The following is a 19,476-nucleotide window of genomic DNA, read 5'->3' as shown; positions in this document are numbered from 1 at the left end:
TTTTCAGCTAGGCAGTCCTTCTTCTTGTAGTTGCAGGAATCTAATTTTCTAGGGTTCAGGGTAGCCCTTAAATACTAAATTTAAGGGCGTGTTTAGGTCTGGGGGGTTAGTAGCCAATGGCTACTAGCCCTGAGGGTGGGTACACCCTCTTTGTGCCTCCTCCCAAGGGGAGGGGGTCACAATCCTAACCCTATTGGGGGAATCCTCCATCTGCAAGATGGAGGATTTCTAAAAGTTAGAGTCACTTCAGCTCAGGACACCTTAGGGGCTGTCCTGACTGGCCAGTGACTCCTCCTTGTTGCTTTCTTTGTTCCCTCCAGCCTTGCCGCCAAAAGTGGGGGCCGTGGCCGGAGGGGGCGGGCAACTCCACTAAGCTGGAGTGCCCTGCTGGGCTGTGACAAAGGGGTGAGCCTTTGAGGCTCACCGCCAGGTGTTACAGCTCCTGCCTGGGGGAGGTGTTAGCATCTCCACCCAGTGCAGGCTTTGTTACTGGCCTCAGAGTGACAAAGGCACTCTCCCCATGGGGCCAGCAACATGTCTCTGGTGTGGCAGGCTGCTGGAACTAGTCAGCCTACACAGACAGTCGGTTAAGTTTCAGGGGGCACCTCTAAGGTGCCCTCTGGGGTGTATTTTGCAATAAAATGTACACTGGCATCAGTGTGCATTTATTGTGCTGAGAAGTTTGATACCAAACTTCCCAGTTTTCAGTGTAGCCATTATGGTGCTGTGGAGTTCATGTTTGACAGACTCCCAGACCATATACTCTTATGGCTACCCTGCACTTACAATGTCTAAGGTTTTGTTTAGACACTGTAGGGGTACCAGGCTCATGCACTGGTACCCTCACCTATGGTATAGTGCACCCTGCCTTAGGGCTGTAAGGCCTGCTAGAGGGGTGTTTTACCTATACTGCATAGGCAGTGAGAGGCTGGCATGGCACCCTGAGGGGAGTGCCATGTCGACTTACTCGTTTTGTCTTCACTAGCACACACAAGCTGGCAAGCAGTGTGTCTGTGCTGAGTGAGAGGTCTCCAGGGTGGCATAAGACATGCTGCAGCCCTTAGAGACCTTCCTTGGCATCAGGGCCCTTGGTACTAGAAGTACCAGTTACAAGGGACTTATCTGGATGCCAGGGTCTGCCAATTGTGGATACAAAAGTACAGGTTAGGGAAAGAACACTGGTGCTGGGGCCTGGTTAGCAGGCCTCAGCACACTTTCAATTGTAAACATAGCATCAGCAAAGGCAAAAAGTCAGGGGGCAACCATGCCAAGGAGGCATTTCCTTACAAACTCCTACTACAGCTCACCTTTAAATAAATGCAGCCGTTTAATATCTTTATGAATATTAGTGCTTTTTAAATTAACAGCAGCCGAGAACTGCTGTTAAACTGGGGGCTGTACGTAAAAGATCAGGAGGGCCCTACTTTGAGTATCACCGCACTGAAGACAATGAAGAATCTTTTCTGAAGCAGATAGATGGTACTGCTATATACCAGTCCAGTTTAGAAAGTAAGATTATTCTTCAAGATCTTCCAATGAGAAATAACAGTGACTGCATATTTGAGCAGTTTAATACAAGACAGAAACAGTTGAACCTAAACAAATACCAAGATTCTTAATTGTGTAAAAGGGCTGAGGCAGGGCCACAGGTGTTTTTTTTATTTACAAAGTACCTTTTGCTAGTGTAAGAAGTACTTCGGTTTAGATTGGCCTTCAGCTTTTTAAAATGGACCCTTTCAAAGAATAAACCCTATCTTATTAAGTGTTTTTTGTTGTTGTCCTTTAGGGGGGGGGGGGGCAGATGGAGTAGAGGAGGTGGTTAAAAAACATCTGCTGACCATCACCACAGATGTGGAATAGTGCCTCCAACTGGTGGAATAAATTAGTCAGGGAGTGTATATAAAGATTAATTAATAGAGGAGGAGCAGTGGTTCCCTGTGATAAACCACAACAATTACCCTGCCTGTGGAGAAAAAGTGGTTACAATAAAGGACTTGGTCATCTCTGATGGGAAAGGCTGCATCAATTTTAGGTCAGTGTTCAAAATTTCTAACTTTAAGGGCACCACCACTGGGCCAAGTCTACACAGATTTAAACTACTGATTCAGTATTGTGGCTAGGTTTAAAACCTGCCAGAAAAGAATTTAAACAGTTGATGGTAGTAAGCAAAGTTCTGCACTTGCCCGAATAGGTTTCTTTAGCAGTTAACCTAGAAAAGGAAGCAGCAAAAGAGACCGAAAAATGCTGGAGTATTCCACACAGAGTGAGGATTTCTTTCACACAGGTTTAATGACAGCTTGCTTCCATTTAAAAGGGGGGATTATGCACCTAAAATAGGAGAGCTGTTAAACTCCAAGACATAGAAGAATTAAGGGCAGAGTTTGTTTTCCCCCCAATCTGTAAAGGGAAAAGGTCATATAGATAACCAGATGGTCTAGCTTGAGAGATTCTATCAAACAATTATGCCTCTGTAAAGGGTTCAAAGGTAAAAAATTAAATTGTGGATAAGGCACCGAGTCATCTATTCTTATATTCTTTGGCAAAGGGATCTTTCCTGTGCTCTATTGGCATTTCTAATTCTGGTGAGCTATCGAAAATGAGAATAGAATAAAGGCTCAAAAGGACTGCATGATTAAAAAAAAAAAAAAAAAAGTAAGGTTAAGCGAGGGGACAAATTAATTTACAATCCAAACATTTCTTTAGATCTGTTCTGTGCCTAGCAAAACCTCTTTAAAAAGAATGCCTTTTAAGTTAATTTTTCCAACAAGTTCTCAGAATGTGTCAAGCCTAGCCAAAAGTTGTCAACAACTCTCTCCGATTTTTTTTAAACCACAATTGGAGTGGAATGTCAAGTGGAAATCTTACATCAGTTATAAAAACATTTCACTTTTAAACAACCCTTTCTAAGTCTGCCCACCTTGCACACAAAGGCATAATTATGGACCTCAACTTTCCAGACACTATCAATATGAGAAGTTTCTATCTTACTGTAGTTGACTAATCTGCCCACTTTGCTGCTGTGTTCTGTAACAAATGCTTTTTAATGGGACATGGTTGTTAGCCTTCTGCCCAGCCTGGAGGAACAGTGGATCACGCCTGGTCTTCATCAAGAGCAGACTGAACAAGTCCAGGAATACCTTCAGGAAGATGTACAAGGAGTGGAGGTTGTTACATTACAGCACCAACTACAAGCTGAGGCTTTACCAGAGCTGCGGTTTGTCAACATTCAGGTATGGATCAGAATACTGGCAGGACTGCTAACCTGATGCAAGTAAGAGAGTGGAACATCATTACGAGACAAGTAATGGCAAAGTGACCACTCCCCTGTCCATCACCACACCAGGGTGGTGCTCAGAGCTCCTCCAAAGTTACCGGGTTCTGCTATCTTGCTTCCAAGGTTGGCATGGAACTCTGGGAACATCCGAGCGGCCTGGCAGGTGACACCACAGCCCCCCACCCCGCACCCGATAGGTGCTTACCTGGCTAGGTGATCAATTCCCTTTTCAGGGCTATTTAGGGTCTCTATCTTGGGTGGTTCCCCAGATTCAGCTTGCAAGAATTTATCAGGATTCCTCTGCAACCTCCACTTCGACTTCTGGCCACTGGAACTGTGACTGGACCCTCCAGGAACCGACAATGCTGCACTCAACAAAGAAGACTCTTTTGCAACTTTGTTTCTACAGCTCCTTCCAGTTTTGCAACATTTCCTTGGTCCTGCATCCTCAGAAGACAGCAACTCTCCAGCCTGCACAAGAAGAAGGAATCTCCCTTGAAGTGAAGGAGTCACTCCCTTGCATCCACAGGCACCTGCTGCAACGATGACCGGCTGAGTGGATCTCCCCTCATCTTGACCTGCGTGGGTCCTGCATCTTGGGTGGTGGTCCGGAGTAGTCCTCTTGGTCGTCTCTGTCAGATGTCCAACTTTGGTGGTGGTAAGCCATTGCCTCCCCATGCAGGACGGTACCCAGGTGCACCGCGTCTCTTGCAGCTGCCTAGGCTTGTTTGCATCTCCTCCGAGGGATCGTCAGGCGACGTGTAGCTCCTGTTCCCAGCATTCCTTCCTGCGATGCAGCCCTCTGCGTGGTTCTCCTCGGCATGGGCTCTTTCTCCGACTTCTGTGTCCGGTCCTGTGGGTGCTGCCTCTTCTCCTGTGGACTCTGCGACGCTGAGCATCCCCTGTGACTCCCCCACCTGGGCTGAGTCCTCCTGGGCCTTGCTATTCCCCAGCAGCACCATTTTTCCACTAACCATGAATTTGCCTTTGCCAAGGCTTGTTGATAGATTTCCTGCACCGACACCCATCTTCAACCTTCACTCCAGAGTGGGACATCTTCTGCGTCTATCACGTACTCTTCTCCGGCTCCAGGGCTGTAGTGCTGACTGGTTCTTCATCACTGATCAACTCCTGCAAGTACATCTGGGTGTGTAGTAGCACTTACTCCTCCTGGACTCCACTGTGACTCTTGGACGTGGTCCCCTCTCTCCACAGGTCTTCAGGAATCCACAGCTGGTTTCTTGCAGCCTTGTCTGGGTGTCTTCTATTCTTCTCTTTCCTCCTTATGGGTGGTTTTGGGAAATTCCAGTGATTTACTCCTGCGTTCCTGGTCGCTAGGGGGTACCATGTTACTTACCTGTCATTTTCTAGTACTCCCAGCTCCCCTCTACACATTCCACTTACCTAAATGGGGGTCCGGTGTTCGAATTCCATTTTTTTGTATATGTTTTGGGATCCCTCTAGGGTCACTATTGGCTATTGCTATTTGCACTGTTTACTAATTTTTCCTATGCCTATTTCTCATTGCTATTGTATATATTTAGTGTATTACTTACCTCTTATTGGGGGGTGGGGGGGCTGCCCTTCTAGCATTTTGTGGTATTGTGTTCCAAAAACAAAATAACTTTATTTTTGTGCAACTGAGTGTTTTCTTTCATGTGTGTACATGATGGGACTACTTTGGTTTTGCATGAGCTTTGCATGTCTCCTAGATAAGCCCTGGCTTCTCATCCACAGCTACCTCTAGAAAGCCTGGCTTCTAGACATTGCCTACACTGCACTAAGAGGTGATACCTGGACCTGATATAAGGTGTAAGTATCTTGGGTACCCACAACACATCAAGCCAGTTTCCTACAATTTTCAATTGAAATGACCATTACATTTGCACAGACATACAGTTTTTCTAATAAAGCTATACAGTGCACAGACAAAAGTGTGTAAATCGCATCACCTAGTGTTATCATTTGTTTTGAATATATTAAAGTATCTGTGTCCAGGACACTTCAGAAATAACAAAAAAGTGCTTCATTGTTCACCTAAATCTGATATATTCTCAAATACTTCAGTTCATTTGAATGTGTGCTAGAAAAAAAAAGAAGAAAAAAAATCTTTCCTACCCCCAGCATCTAGCTAGATTGTCACATAAATCCTCTCACTTTGAAGTTAGAGAAAGAAAAGAAAACAAGCTCCCTTGGTAGACAGCAGCCGACATCTGACTTTGGTCTTTAAATGCACAGCAGATGAGATAAACAAAATTTACAGAACCATTTACAGAAAGGGAGCACTCAGAGCGCAGAAGTGGAAGAGCACAGGGGGCAGAAGGGGTAGAGCAGGGGCGTCGGCGCAGAGGGCGTCAGAGCAGAGGCGCTGAGAGCGCCACATACTGGCATACTCTGGGGTGGTAGAGGCAGCCGGCATCGAGCAGAGGAAGGCAGAAGGCAGTGCACAAAAGAGTGATGCAGAAGGAAGCAACACAGCAGTGCAGAGTAGAGTATAGTGCCATAGAGTGCAGTGTTGCAGAGTAGAGTGTCAGGGTGCAGTGGTGTAAAGTACAGTGATGCAGTGGCAAGGAGCAAATTGTTTCAGAATTCAGTGAAGTGGCGTGGAGAATGGTAGGGTGCAGTTGTACAGAGTAGATTAGAGTGGTGTACAGTGTATTGGCATAGAGTACAGGGGTACAGAGTTGAGTGTTACAGAGTAAAGTACATTGGCACAGTGTATGGGGAGAGTACAGTGCTGCAGAGCGGATTGGTGTGGCACGAAGTAAAGTAGAGAGGTGTTGAATGCATAGGAGCGGACTGGTGTAAAGTTGAGTTGTGCTGATTAGAGTGCAGTGCTGTGGAGTGGTGCAGAGCATAGTGGAGTTTTCATGGTGTGGTACCACACCACCATTACAGACAATACATTATCAATTGAAATGACCATTACATTTATATAGTCACACAGTTTTACTAATTGAGCTATACAGTGCATAGACAAAAATGTATGTAAATAGTATCACCTAGTGTTATTTGTTTTGATCATATTAAAGTATTTGTGTTCAGTACACTTCAGAAGTAACAAAAAAGTGCTTAATTGTGCTCCTAATTCTGAAATACTTCAGGTCATTTAAATGTTGTTGTGTGCTAATAAAAATAAATATTTCCTACCCCCAGCATCCAGCAAGATTGTCACAGAAATCCTCTCACTTTGAAGTCAGACAAATAAAAGTAAACAAGCTCCCTTGGTAAACAGCGCCTGACATCTGACCTTGGTCTTTGAATGCACAGCAAATAGGATGAGAAAATAACAAAATTTACAGATCTGATCACAGAAAGGGAGCACTCAAAAGGATAGTGTAAATAACGTTTTGGCAAGGGAAAGTACATTCTCAAGCTTGACAGCCTAAAACAAATAAATCCAGCACATGGAAATGTAGAAAATGTGAGTTATAAAGCCAATGGCAAGCAACAGGCTCCTAGGTCAGCTTTCCGAATGTCCCGAAGGTGTCATCAGGACAAAGGTTATCAAGCACCTAGTAAATGATGCTCATATGATGAGCATCAACTAGTACACTCTGAAATTATTTTGCCACATTTGTTAAAAACATGTCATTACAATGGTGTCCCAACAAGTTAGTCACAGGTGTAGAAATCAATAAAATATCTACTTGCCCGTGGGACAGGTTGCTTTATAAATCTACTTGTCCTGTATAAAATAAAAATATCTACCTGTCCCTATGGTGCCATGGAGTGCTACAACAAATTATGGCAGCAATCTTATTCTATAAGAGTGTTGATAATGGCTTCTTTGATTATGCCATGGCGAATTCTATAGTAGGGCTTAAATACTAGCAATTTCTTTATTTTGCCACCTTTCTGTAGGTCTGCATACTGGGACTGGGAGCAGTGATAAGCAATAGTTAGTGTTAGAATGCCCTTTTGAGTATGTACAAACATACTAAATTGCATGTTTCAAGGGTTTTCATCAGCTCTTCTCAAATGTTTTTCTATACTAAGAAAGGTTGAAAATTTACTCCTGACAACGGCGGAAGTAATACTTCTTCCAGGGTTAGGGGAAAAAGTGGCTGAAGGGAAAGCAAACTTGTAAATGCTCAACAGGTTTTAGCATGAGCAAATCTACACATGCACATTTGCTCATGTTAAAATACAGTTCAAACATTTTCTAGGATACAATTTCCTGGTCTAAATCTGTAAATTCATGAAATACGTAAATCTGCGTTAACCAAGACCTTCTGATTTTATTAAAATCCTATCTCTCTATTCACCTATTGGCTGGCTTCACTGTGAGTGACCTCATTCTCCTATTTCACAAGGAGCATATCGGCATCTAAAGTAGTTTTGTTCAGCGCCAGGAACTATTTTGGCAATGTATGCTTTTTGAGACCAAAAATGTTTGTCAATATTTGTTACAATGTTGAGGGCCTGGCATCTCCCACAATAATAATGTTTTACAAAAACCATGTCAAAATAAAAGTCATGCACTGCCAAAACCAAACAAATGACCACCAATATCAGACCTATTGCCAATGCTTGTTTATTTTAAGGTTTACCATTATCTTCTTGAAACTGGTGCCACCAATTTTCCATCATAGTAGCATGAATCAGCACATTTTACTAAATAAATGATGCTGCAAAGAAATGGTACCTGAAATTTCACAGTAGCTAAGCAAAACGTCTTGTTTTCATAGTTGCATTTTTTGTGAACATTTTATATTGAAAGCAAAGAATCATCATCCTGCTTTGAAGCTTCTGCAAATATTTACATCCAATCAGAAAGCATCCTAGGAACATTATACATAGGCTCATACTGTTATTCTTTGCAAATGTGTGTACACATTTTTATTTTTCTGGAAGCACTGTCAGTGATGTTGTCCGAGGTTACAGTATTCATTTATAGCGCTCACCCCAATAACAAACTATAAATACAAGTTTGAACAGCATTAACACACTGACCTAAATATTACCTCAACTGCAGACAATTCCCTTCCTTGCTTCATAATGGCATACTGTAAACTGGCAGCCAAAGGGTTTGTGCTGCAGGAGGTTTGGTCTACTGATTCCAAGGACAAAAACAAACATGAAAATGTATGGTCTTTGACCACAAACTATATGTCCTACGCATCAGGCTATAGGAATTCTACATCCCTGGTTAGTACACCGCCTCTACCACACATTTGATTTTTGAAGCTGCACTAACAGTTTCGGACTTGGACACCAATTCAGATACTAGGTGCTACTCAGCATAATTTACAGGGTGCTTATCAACATAAGTTCCGATGATGACCAGGCCCAAATAGCCCTGTAGTATCGAAGCGTTGACAATAATACAGCAGTTTTATGAGATTATGGAGCTTTTTCTTTCTGTGCATATATTTTATATATAAAATACTATTGCATCCTTAATCAGTCACTATGTATGCACATAGACTGTATAGCACTAGCACACTATTTACTCACTTTGCTTTCACTGCGTCGTTTGGTAGCACCATTTCATTCTCGAATGCCTCAAAGTCAATTTGTTTTTATCTATGCGATTTTTAAATTGAATAAAACCTTATTTTTAGGAGGACCATTTTTTTTCTTTATATACACTTTGTTTCAAGGAAGTTGAGGTTTACACTTCCCCCTAAAGAGACCATTTGTTGTTTTATTAAAGAGAGCCTTGAAGCATGAAATCTGTTTCACTCAAATTACCTCCCCTCTAAACCTCTCTTCCTCTGAAATATTCCAACACTACTGTTGTTAACTAATGGAAAGCTCTCCTTGATAATAGAACCAATTCCTCCAGTGTCTTGTTTAGGAAACTCCGCAAGTACACCTCCCCCTACATAAAAATTAGAGACATTCATGTCCCCGTTTTTTCCTTAGCTGTTTCACAGCATGCTCTAAAACTGCTACTTGTCTTGTACTTTCAACCCTCTTCCACATGTTCTGATGTTGCTCTAATGCTATAAGATCTTCTATTATCTTATTTTTGTAATACTAGAGTTGAAGGCATGAATATTAAAAAGCAAAACGTGTCTGTTTTAATAATAGTATAATCCCTATTCCAGTAACTGACACTTCTCAAAAATCAGGATGTTTTCAAAGTCCCTCTCAATAACTGCTATATTTACAGAGTCGGATACAGCTGCAAAGAGAATAAAAGCATTTGCAATGTAATAAATCTCACATTTGATCGAGTTAGAGCTATTAGCATTGCAAATTCATAAGTGGACTTTTCTTGCCATATAAATTGGTCAACCCCGCCTCATAATGTTGTCTTTTCCTGCCATATAATTCCAGAGGTCCTGCATATAACTAAAGCACTCCATTTACTGTCTCTCTCTCTGCAGCAAAAAATTAAATTGTCATTTAGCGTCCTAATTTATACCTGCCATGCTAATTCCAAAAGAATACCACTTTCACCACCCCACCATCAGTGTTGCTGGCTCGCTAACAATTCCCCAAAAAATAGACACAAGACAGCCATGGAGTAGAAATAAACTATAAGGGTCACCCAAACATATCAAGAGCATTCAAACAGTCATAGTGTAGGAAGGATGTTAAGCTGGCCTGAATCATGGTCATAAATGTAATAAAAAGGAGAGATTATTAAAACATATGCAATTATCATATAAACGTTTATCAGAAATAAACCTTTGGCATTAGACTGCAATGATCGAAACAGACCCTAGATCCTAAATGGCATAACCCCATGAAATAAAAACTGGCGAAAGTAATGCAATGTAACCATACACTTAGCCTCTAAAGGGCATTTTTAGGGCAAGCAGACCTACTGCAATGATGTTACAAACACAGCCTTTAAAACAAAACTTCTCCCAGCTGTAAAACAAATGTTCTAGCCATAAGAAAGCTTAAAAAAGACACTGAATGGTGGGAGGTGTTATTATTTTGGGGTCCTCACTAAACTAGTGTGGAGACCCAGAGGCCATGAAGACCGAAAGAGCATTTTGAATGTGGTCCCATTGTCCACCACAGGCTGAGTAATGAGCAAAAATGTTTTGTAAAAGTAATGCCTTGCAAAGTATTATGGGGCAAATTTTCGCAGCAGGATTATAGTATGTTGATTGCAAAGCTCAGAACAGCCCCTAGAAGACACCACAATAAAAATAGCATTTGGAAGAATCATGGTCATGAAACCATACAGTCAGCCCTTAAATGGCATAACCACACACAAAAGAAAATGGCAATAAATAATGCAGCATAACCATATATTTAGCCCCTAGAGGTCGTAGTGCATTATACATTTTCAGGGGTTACAGGCCTACAGCTATGTTATTACAAGCAAGGTAATCCCAGCTGTAAAACAAAGGTTCCAGCCATGAGAGCACTTAGACAACGGTGGGAGAGGTTATTCATTTGGGGCCCCACTAACCTAGTGTGGAAGCCAAGACAGAAAGAGTGCATTGTGCTGAACGTTTTGGTGGTGGTCCCATTGTCCTAAGACCACCACAGGCTGAGATTTGAGCAAAAACGTTTTGTAAAGGCAATGCCTTGCAGAGCATTATGGGCCGAGTTTCCCCAAGTATAGTGAATATTGTAGTATTGGCTCGCCCTCTGTGCCCGGACAGCAGCTTTGAGGATTTGTTTTACGTAAGGCATTTACCAATTTCAAGTGTTTTAAGGGGAGAGCCACAAGAGATGCCTATAACTAGGTAACTGTGTACAATGTGACCAGCACTGCAATGCCGCCAATCGAGTTAATGCTGTTGTGCCTGTTTGCACTGAGCATTATGGCCGCCATGCAGCACGAAGGGGACAGACAAAAGAAAACAAGCATTTGCAATGCAATGGGTCTCGCTTTTGCTTTAGTTAGAGCTAGTAGCGTTGTACACTCCTAACTGGACTTTTCCTGCCGCATAAACTGATAATGAAAAGTAAAATTGTTTCACACATGTGAGCCAACAGTCGGCATGAGCTTGAAGGAGACACATAAAAGGAAACAGAAGTTTGCTCGCAGTGAAACGTATTGGAAAAAGTTCAATTATCCATGTAACCGGCAAAAGTAGAATTATCCAAGTAACAGGGTCGATGTCATGCAAAGCGTTCGACTACTGCCCAGCGAGATTGCGCTGCATAGGAAATCAAAGAAATAGTGCAGAAGCCATTCAGAAAACACAAAGCCTCGTATGTTTTCAGAAGTTTATCAGTGCTATAGAGGAGGGCTGAACACTGGAAAAGTAATGGCGTATGCATGCCTTTGACTAATGAAATCAAGTGAATTTTAAGAGGCAAGCCCACTGACCAACCAAACGTATGGACATGGTTAAAAGCCCATAAAAGATTACAACAGGGGCCAGAGCGCTTGTGCGCTCGACCCTAAAAAAAAATAGCTCCCAACGTTGAAGTATATCAGCAAGCGTGCAATAATCCATGTAACAGGGGCAGTCTGCAAGGCATGACAAAAACACCCACAAGGCGGGAAAAAGTTAAAGCCTTTACCAATTACATCAAGTGATTTTTTAAAGGCAAGCCCAGGAATCAATAAAAGTGATGGGTTTGAGATGGGCATAGTTAAAAGCCCACAATACTTACAACAGGTCAAATTGCTTGCGTGCTCGACCTGAAAATGGCAGTTGTTTCGGTCCATATAAATGCGCGACTATGCGGATGGGCAGGGGGATCTCTGGGAAAAGAATGTTACAGAAATCAGCTAAAAATATGTAACAATACCACATTTCAAAACATAGCACCAAAAAAGCATGGCATTGCACGGCAACGAGTAGATGTCACTTATTTTTTATCAATTTGATTTGTCAGCCGTCGTCGGAGGGAGGTGCTGTGTTTTTCAAACTAATTTAGTGACAGTCACTGGTAACCAGTCAGAGCTCTTCCTCTTAAGTAAATAAAACACTGGTTTTCGCTCAGCTTAAGAGCATTTCTGTAAAGTGTGTTTACAGGAGCAGCTTGAGTGACCTCTGTGCAGAACGCAATGTTCCATCACCAGTCATGAAAGGAGAGAGCGATTACACAACTTCGAAGTTCCTCCAATTAGATAGCATGGACCGGAATTGACTGACTAAACCAGTATATAAACGGACCTATTACAAACCTTTTCACAAACACTGACATACTACACTAACAAGTACGAGTTACTATTTGACACTCGGTATAGAGGACTCAAGAACACTTCCCAAATCAAGGGAGTTTAAAAAAAAAAAAAAAAATAAACACCCCACAACACAAATAATTATCAGGGACACCCAAAAGGATTGGTGCCTCTAGGGTGTCTCAAAAAGACAGTAGAGAGGAAGATGGTTTTATTTTTAAAGTGCTGCATACCTCCTAAACGCGCATATCGACTATGAAGGCGGACAAAACTTAAACACATTACCATCAGATTGTCAATGTTCTTGTCCCCCGACGCTAGCTTTTTACAAGTAGTTCAACCGACAGCGCAGTTAATCCAAAGTGCATGGTTCATCAGCAATGTCTCTCCCAAAAGTCCAGTCGTTTAATTACACAAACAGGTTTTAGAAATTATGAATATTCTGTTAAATAACGTCCTACACAAACACTTTGGGGCGGCAGGGGAGCTCGAGTAAGCCCCACCAAAAAAACTTGTATTGCGACAGCCTGAAATTTTTATAGCTGTACTTCCATAGTAACATGTTCCACGCTCAACAAAATACGGACTGCGCGGTTTGTGGGCATATTTATCATTTTTTTCCTGTTAGTAAAACAACGACGAGACACTGCTCAATGCTGAATTGATGCAACCAGCAGTGATCATACTTTAAAAATAATAATAACCACTGGTCAAGTGCCTATGTGTTATGACATCCACATATAACAATTAACTAATAATACTAGCTTCATCTTTAGAGTTAAGTGTGACGATGCAGCACAACCGGGGGCAACAGTGTCAGTGAGGGAATGACAGAAGTTGACATTTTTCAATTTTAGGCAGATCCCCAGTAGAGGGTGCGTTTTAAAGAGTGTGAGGTAGGGGCATTCACAATCTGAGAATGTTGTCTCCCCAATGCAATTTATATCATATTGAACCGCCTGCTGGTGTTCACCGACACCTCTTCGCCTACACACAGCCCGGGGTTGCCACGTTTCCTGACTCTGACGGAGAACCCCTTATTCCTTTCAATATATCAAGATGTTCCAACCGTATACTAATCTCATAGAATGCCCTTATTTGAGAAACATGAAGCATCTTTCAGTGCCCCTTAGCGCCGTGTCTACCAGATGCCACCCATTCCCCCAAAGACTCCGCGGACACCCTTACATCTCAAGGAAACCATTAATAACCACCACCTCTATTTTATCCAGTAGCCCATTCAAGACACACCCACTACTTTTCAATATAGCCATCAATTACGAGCACACTTCTGAATCTCTTCCCTTATCCTATTCCAATACACGCATGCCATGAAAAGCCAGCCACCTTAACTCCAATATATCCCCATTGTACTCGCCGCTCCCAGAACACTAGCCTCTAATATAGTGCTCCGCAACCTCAGGTATGCCCTTCCGTCAAACAAGGTCTCCAGCTCGACAACGCTGTCCACACTCACCACTGCAGGCCCTCCTTATGCCCCCGCCGCACCAGGGTCGTGCCCAAGCTTCGCTCCTTCTCTTCGGGTCCAGGCCTCTCTTCGGCCTTCTCACTGTGTTCTCTGGATCCCCGGCGCCGCCATATTACTTCTGCACTCGCAGGCAGCGCCAGCCAAGGGGGAGGGGGTTGGGGTGCGCACGCACGGCCGGGGAGGCGCGCACGCAAGGAAAAGGGAATAGAAAGAGAGCTCAGGAGGAGACGCGCACAAGACTGATGGTGACCTGTCTATCGACATGAAAGAAATACTGCGATTGACAACCAGTTAGCTTTATGTCTTTGGTTACCAACCCCAGCAGGAAGGACCTTAAAAACATGCACCTAATTTAAGGGCAGTCAAATGCTTGAATGCATTTTTTTTTATATAAGATCCCCTATATAAATACCTATACTATTTTAAATAAGCAACTTGCATAAACGTGTTCCAAAGGAATGTATTTCGAGGTAGTTTACATATCGGTGTAATCCTAAACATCGACTGCGATTGTACGTGACGAGAGAACTCATCACAAAGACAAGTTCAAGTGGTCTTCAAATATTTATTCTCTGAAGCCAGCTGCGCCATTTTAGAATCAGGCAAAACAGAATGCAATGCCCACATTGGTAAACAAGCATTTGCAATGCAATAGGTCTCGCATTTGCTCGAATTAGAGTTATTCTAGCGTTGTAAACTCCTAAACGGACATTTCTTGCCACATAAATGTAAAATAAAAAGTAAAACAGTTTCACATACGCAAGCCGATTCAAAGCCCCACGGCCGCCATGAGCATCAGCGTGAAAAGACACATAAAAGGACAAGCATTTGCAATGCAACGGGTCTCGCGTTGCTCATGTTAGAGCTGATAGCGTTGTAAACTACTAACCCGACTTTTCACCTATCGGCAAAAGTGCATTTATGTACGTAACCTGAAAAAGTGCAATTAACTATGTAAGGCGCTCGACTTCTGCCAAGCGAAATCGTGCTAGTAAATTAGAGAAAAAGTAGTCCACGAGCCGGACAGAAAACAGCGAGCCTTGCATGTTTTCTGTACTTGGTCGATGCACTCGAGGAGGGTTAGCCACCGGAAAAGGCATGACGTATGCATGCCTTAGACTAATGAAAGCAAGCAGATTTTATTAGGCAAGCCCACGAACCAATGAAAAACACTGACGTGACGTCGACAGGGCTCTGAGCCCTTTTCTAAACACTAAAGCGTCTTGCTGCGATACGAATGCACGAGCGCCTGCAACGCAGGCTCGACCCCAATTAGTGGTGGTAAACTATTCTGCCTGTGGGACAGCCGAAGGCTCGGATAATCCTTGTAGCCTTCATTTGCTACTTACACAGCGTCCATAATATAAAAACATACAGTACTCGTCCACCAATCCAGGATCAGCCCCCTTCATCACCTCTAGAACAAGGGTATATATGACAGTATTTGCAAAGCAGAAAGAGGGTCATTAAAAAAATCGGACACTGTTATTTCCCAATTCACGTGTATTGAAGTGGGTACAATTGCAGGCGGTAGAATAATAAATTAAACCCCTTTTTGGCTTTAAAAATCGGAGTCCCCCGCCTCAAACAGGTCTGTTGGCATGTATGCAATGCCCTAGGTATGGCAGCAGAGGAGTTATGAACGCCACAGGTGAGAGACTCACCTTCGACCCTGGTACAACTTGCAAGCAGGACTGTACCAAACGTAGACAGGTTGCGCATTTTATCCATTGATGCACGGATACTCCACCCAGATAGTCCACGGGTTCAGGATAGAGTTTTTTGGGTTTCCTGGCTTAATCAGTGAGGCTAAGTAATACTCTGATTCTCCCAGAAACTAATGGCGCCAATACATCAGGAAGAACTGGACCTTGAAACCAAGGGTCAATACAGAAGTCCTTCCTTCGTTCCAGGAAATTTCTGTGCAACCTTATTTGTTTAGTAACGAAAAAGGGCAAAGATATGTCCAGTCATCAAAGAGAGTTCAACAGATAGCTGGTCTACAGACACATCAAAATTCCATTTTTATTCAATTAACGGTTATCCCATGTGACAAAGGTTTGATGGTAAGACATGACCTGAAGGACACATACCTATTAGTCCCAGTTTTTGAGTCCCAGAGGTGTCTTCTTCAGTTTCTTTTGAGGTAGAAGGATTGGGAATTTATGGTCCTCCAGTTTGGGATCCTCTGTCCATCTGCCCTGGGAAATCAAGAATTCCTGATCAATCAGGAAAAAACAGACCTAGTTCCTGGATAGAGTTCTTATGGTTTGTGATACACTCAGAATCAGCAACACTGCATTTCACAAAGGAGAGGATGAAGCCACCAAGAAAAAACTCAGAGAATTCTTGTTATCAGACAAAGTGTCACTCAGGGCGATTGCCAGTATAGTGGGACTCATAGTCTCATCAATTCAGGCCATTTTCCTACGCCTTATGCACCACCAAGCCCAGCGGTGCTACAGTTAAATATCCAACATGCACAGCTTGACTTTCTTACCTGAAAGAGGTTCATCTTTCACAGGATGCCAGGATAGAAAGTTTCTAGTCGATGAACCATGTGGCAGTGTGGCATTTTTCAGGTCAACATTAGTCATTGTGTTACAGTTGGATGCCAGTCTTTTTGGGTGGGAAAATTGCTGCAAGAGTTTTTCACAGGGAGTTGGTGGTCAGAAGACGATATCTGCCTCCTCATTAAATGCCTAGAGTTGCTGCCGGGGGCCATTCATAATCCGCAGTCCGTAAACTGATAAGGTGATTTGTCGTAATTTCCCCAAAATGACAATGCTTCAGCATTCAGATACGTGGACTGGCCAAGAGGGAGCAGGAGCATGAAGCTGACAGAGTTGACAAAATACTTTTTTGCAGTTATACCTGGAGAGGGGAACCTTGCTCAAAGCAGAGCATATCCCGGGACTGAAATTCCCAGTTTCTTCGGGATTCAAGGGACAGAAGGTTACACCCTTTAGTCTTCAAGGAAGTAGTTGACGGACGGTGTCTACCATGGAACGGCCCCTTTTATCCAGACTGCTTCTTCTTTGGAAAGCTATTCATATCAGGAAACATATTAATTCTGTGTAACAAATTTTTTTGTCGTGAGAGACCTGTGGATTTGTTTTTTTACAATTTTAGTGTTTATTTTTGAAAATTGTAAGATCAGGCTAATCACCTTATTTTACATGATCATGGTGGACCCTAGTTAGAGGTTTTTGTTGTGTAGAATATGGATGTTCATCTGCTTGTCTCTTATTTTTTTTCTTGACCACAAGAAATTTATGGGATAGGCTACTTAGCATGATATGTGCTCTTAGGGATGCCAAGCTCCAACTGAACCTGTCTTGCTTTATTGTCGATAATTAGGTTGTCTGTCGTAATGCTTATATTTATGCTCTTTTTATACGTATAATGGAATTGCTTGGCGCTCTTTTATGGTTTACTTTAAACTGAATAAAGAATAACGCAATGTATCCAAACTGATTAAACAGGTTCACCTCTTCTTCACCTGGGACTGAACAAAAAGCTAATAGGTATAGGCAAAGGTTTCAACTACATGTTTCTCCAATGCCTGACCGATCCCGCACATTTGCAGCTCTGCCAGGAGGCAAAGTGCAGAGGTGATTCTAGTCACTCGAGTCTGAAGGAATTAGGCATGGTTCACTCTATTCCTAGACTTTTCCTGCAGTCTCCCAGTGGAGTTGCTTGATTTTTCAAAGCTGTTATCAAATCGGTTAGGGGAGGTAGGGCCCATAATCTGGTACGGTCTGCTGTCCTTAATGGGGTGTCATCTTTCAGGAATCACTGGAAAGTGTCATTCATTTGGGAGAGGGTTCAGTCTTTATTGAGTAATCCTGGTTTGGGGATACCCACAGATGTTACTGATCAGCTTGGGCCAGCTGTGTGGTGGGTGTGTGGAAACAGACCTCTTGATCCAATGAATGCGATCGTGTCTTTGTCCTTAATTTCTTTTCGGATTTAGCAGAATCAGCTAAAGCACACAGGACAGTGAATTCCTTCTCATCAGGAATTTCACTGGGACACACCCTAGTGGCAGAGAAACAGATGGGACAGCACTGTTTTAATGGAGTCAGGCTTGCAGACCCTCCTGATTGCAGTTTTCTTCAGTTGTGGGAAGTGAGTAGAGAGTTAACACTTTTCTGCTCTTCACCATATAATAATAAGTTACCCGCGAAACAACATTCTGCCAAACTGACCATATTGCTTCATGTTATGTCATGTAAAAAGGTGTCCAATGTTCATGCACTGGACTTCTCCAATATATCATATAATTTATGTCCATGGTGTCCAGAATGGCCAGGGCCTTTACTCTGGAAGGGGTAATGTTCATAGTGTGCACAAGTACCAGACCAGCACACAGGTTCTTACTCAGACTCTGAAGACAATCCTGTGTTGTTTTGTGGTCAAGTGTCTGAAAGAGTACAAAGAAGTTTCACGTATCCCACTCCCAAGGCATGTGAAACCATAACTGGTATTATTAAAAACCTTTGATTTGGAAGCTTAACTAAAGGACATTTTGAAGGCTGGAAATTAGCCTTCAGGTTCTACTTTTAAAATATTCTATTTGGGCCTGTTTCTGCTATTGTGAAGTTGTTGGTGAGGAAGCTTTAAAATAGCATAATTCAAACACCGATCCTGCTGTGAAAGGTATAATTTCCTAGGCATTATGAATACAAGTTAGAGTTCTAATAAGGACACATATTTGAGGATTTTTCACCCCCATTCAAAGGGGTATGAACTGTTACCCCCATGAGTTAGATGATTTGTGTATAGTGAAATGTGTACCTCTAAGATGTACGTATTGATATGTTTTTATTGCTTGAACTATATATATATATATATATATATAGTGAGATATCGTTGGAAGTTAAAGTTTCTTATTTCCCTATTTATGTATTTAGTCTTTCTTCCGTTGTGCGATGTTTCTCATAAATGACGATGATCATATTGGATCATGCTTTTTCACTTTTATTTGGTCTAGGATCCATAGTCTAGTTTTTAATAGATTTGCATTACTAGAAGGGAAGCAGAGCTAAGGAGAGCTGAGAATTCGTGCTAGGACAAAACGGTTAATCACGTGCCTCAGCTCAAAAAAGAAGACAATGCACAGTGATGCTAATGGTTGAATGTTTTAAACAATTTGACCTGTAGTTTTCATACAGCAGCTTGATTGTTACTGTAGTTTGTTGTATTATGGCTTATCCTAGAGGTAATTATCTTGTCTTCTCTTGCCTGATTATGCTCCGTTGATACCGAATTTAAATACTCCTTTAGAAAGGGATGACGGTGATTGCTCTGGTTTACTTCAGCCAATGGGGTTTATCAGCATGGCGTTTTTAGTGAACAAAAAATAAATAAAAAGTATGTCCTCTAGTGATACACCCGAGGACACTCAATGCTTTCATTTTCCACTGCCATTTCAAGATTGAGGTTTTTACTTCTTAAGGGATGTCCTGATGCAAGTGTACTGGACAAGCATCTCATTGCCTCCTCCGTGTTTTTATAAAAATGTTAACTTTCCTCCACAATTGCAAAGACATTTTACATTAGCCTACACCACCCACACTCTGGTGTCCACAAGGTCAAGTAAGGCCGGCTGATGTGGAAAGAAGAGAAAATATCTTTATGTGGCTCGGGCCCTAC

The 19,476-nt window shown here is 42.4% G+C and overlaps 1 protein-coding gene across 2 annotated transcripts in view; it reads right to left on the bottom strand.

Moving 5' to 3' along the window:
- The window catches only part of FBXO42 (F-box protein 42), a 297,111-nt gene extending 283,157 nt beyond the window's left edge, over positions 1–13,954 (bottom strand). Inside the window, exons 1-2 of one of the 2 annotated variants that reach the window (XM_069240723.1) lie at positions 13,807–13,924; positions 11,816–11,904 (exon numbers count right to left, since the gene is read on the bottom strand). The gene's annotated coding sequence lies outside the window, so the exon portion shown is untranslated. Of the gene's footprint in view, positions 1–11,815; positions 11,905–13,806 lie in introns of both variants that reach the window. The other variant, XM_069240722.1, reaches the window with a different exon arrangement.
- Positions 13,955–19,476: the final 5,522 nt, after the last annotated feature.

This window comes from Pleurodeles waltl, chromosome 6 (genome assembly GCF_031143425.1).
Source record: "Pleurodeles waltl isolate 20211129_DDA chromosome 6, aPleWal1.hap1.20221129, whole genome shotgun sequence".
Taxonomy (NCBI): Eukaryota; Metazoa; Chordata; class Amphibia; order Caudata; family Salamandridae; genus Pleurodeles; species Pleurodeles waltl.
The sequence above is the reverse complement of the archived record's forward strand: the minus strand, read 5'-3'. Positions and strand labels throughout refer to the sequence as shown.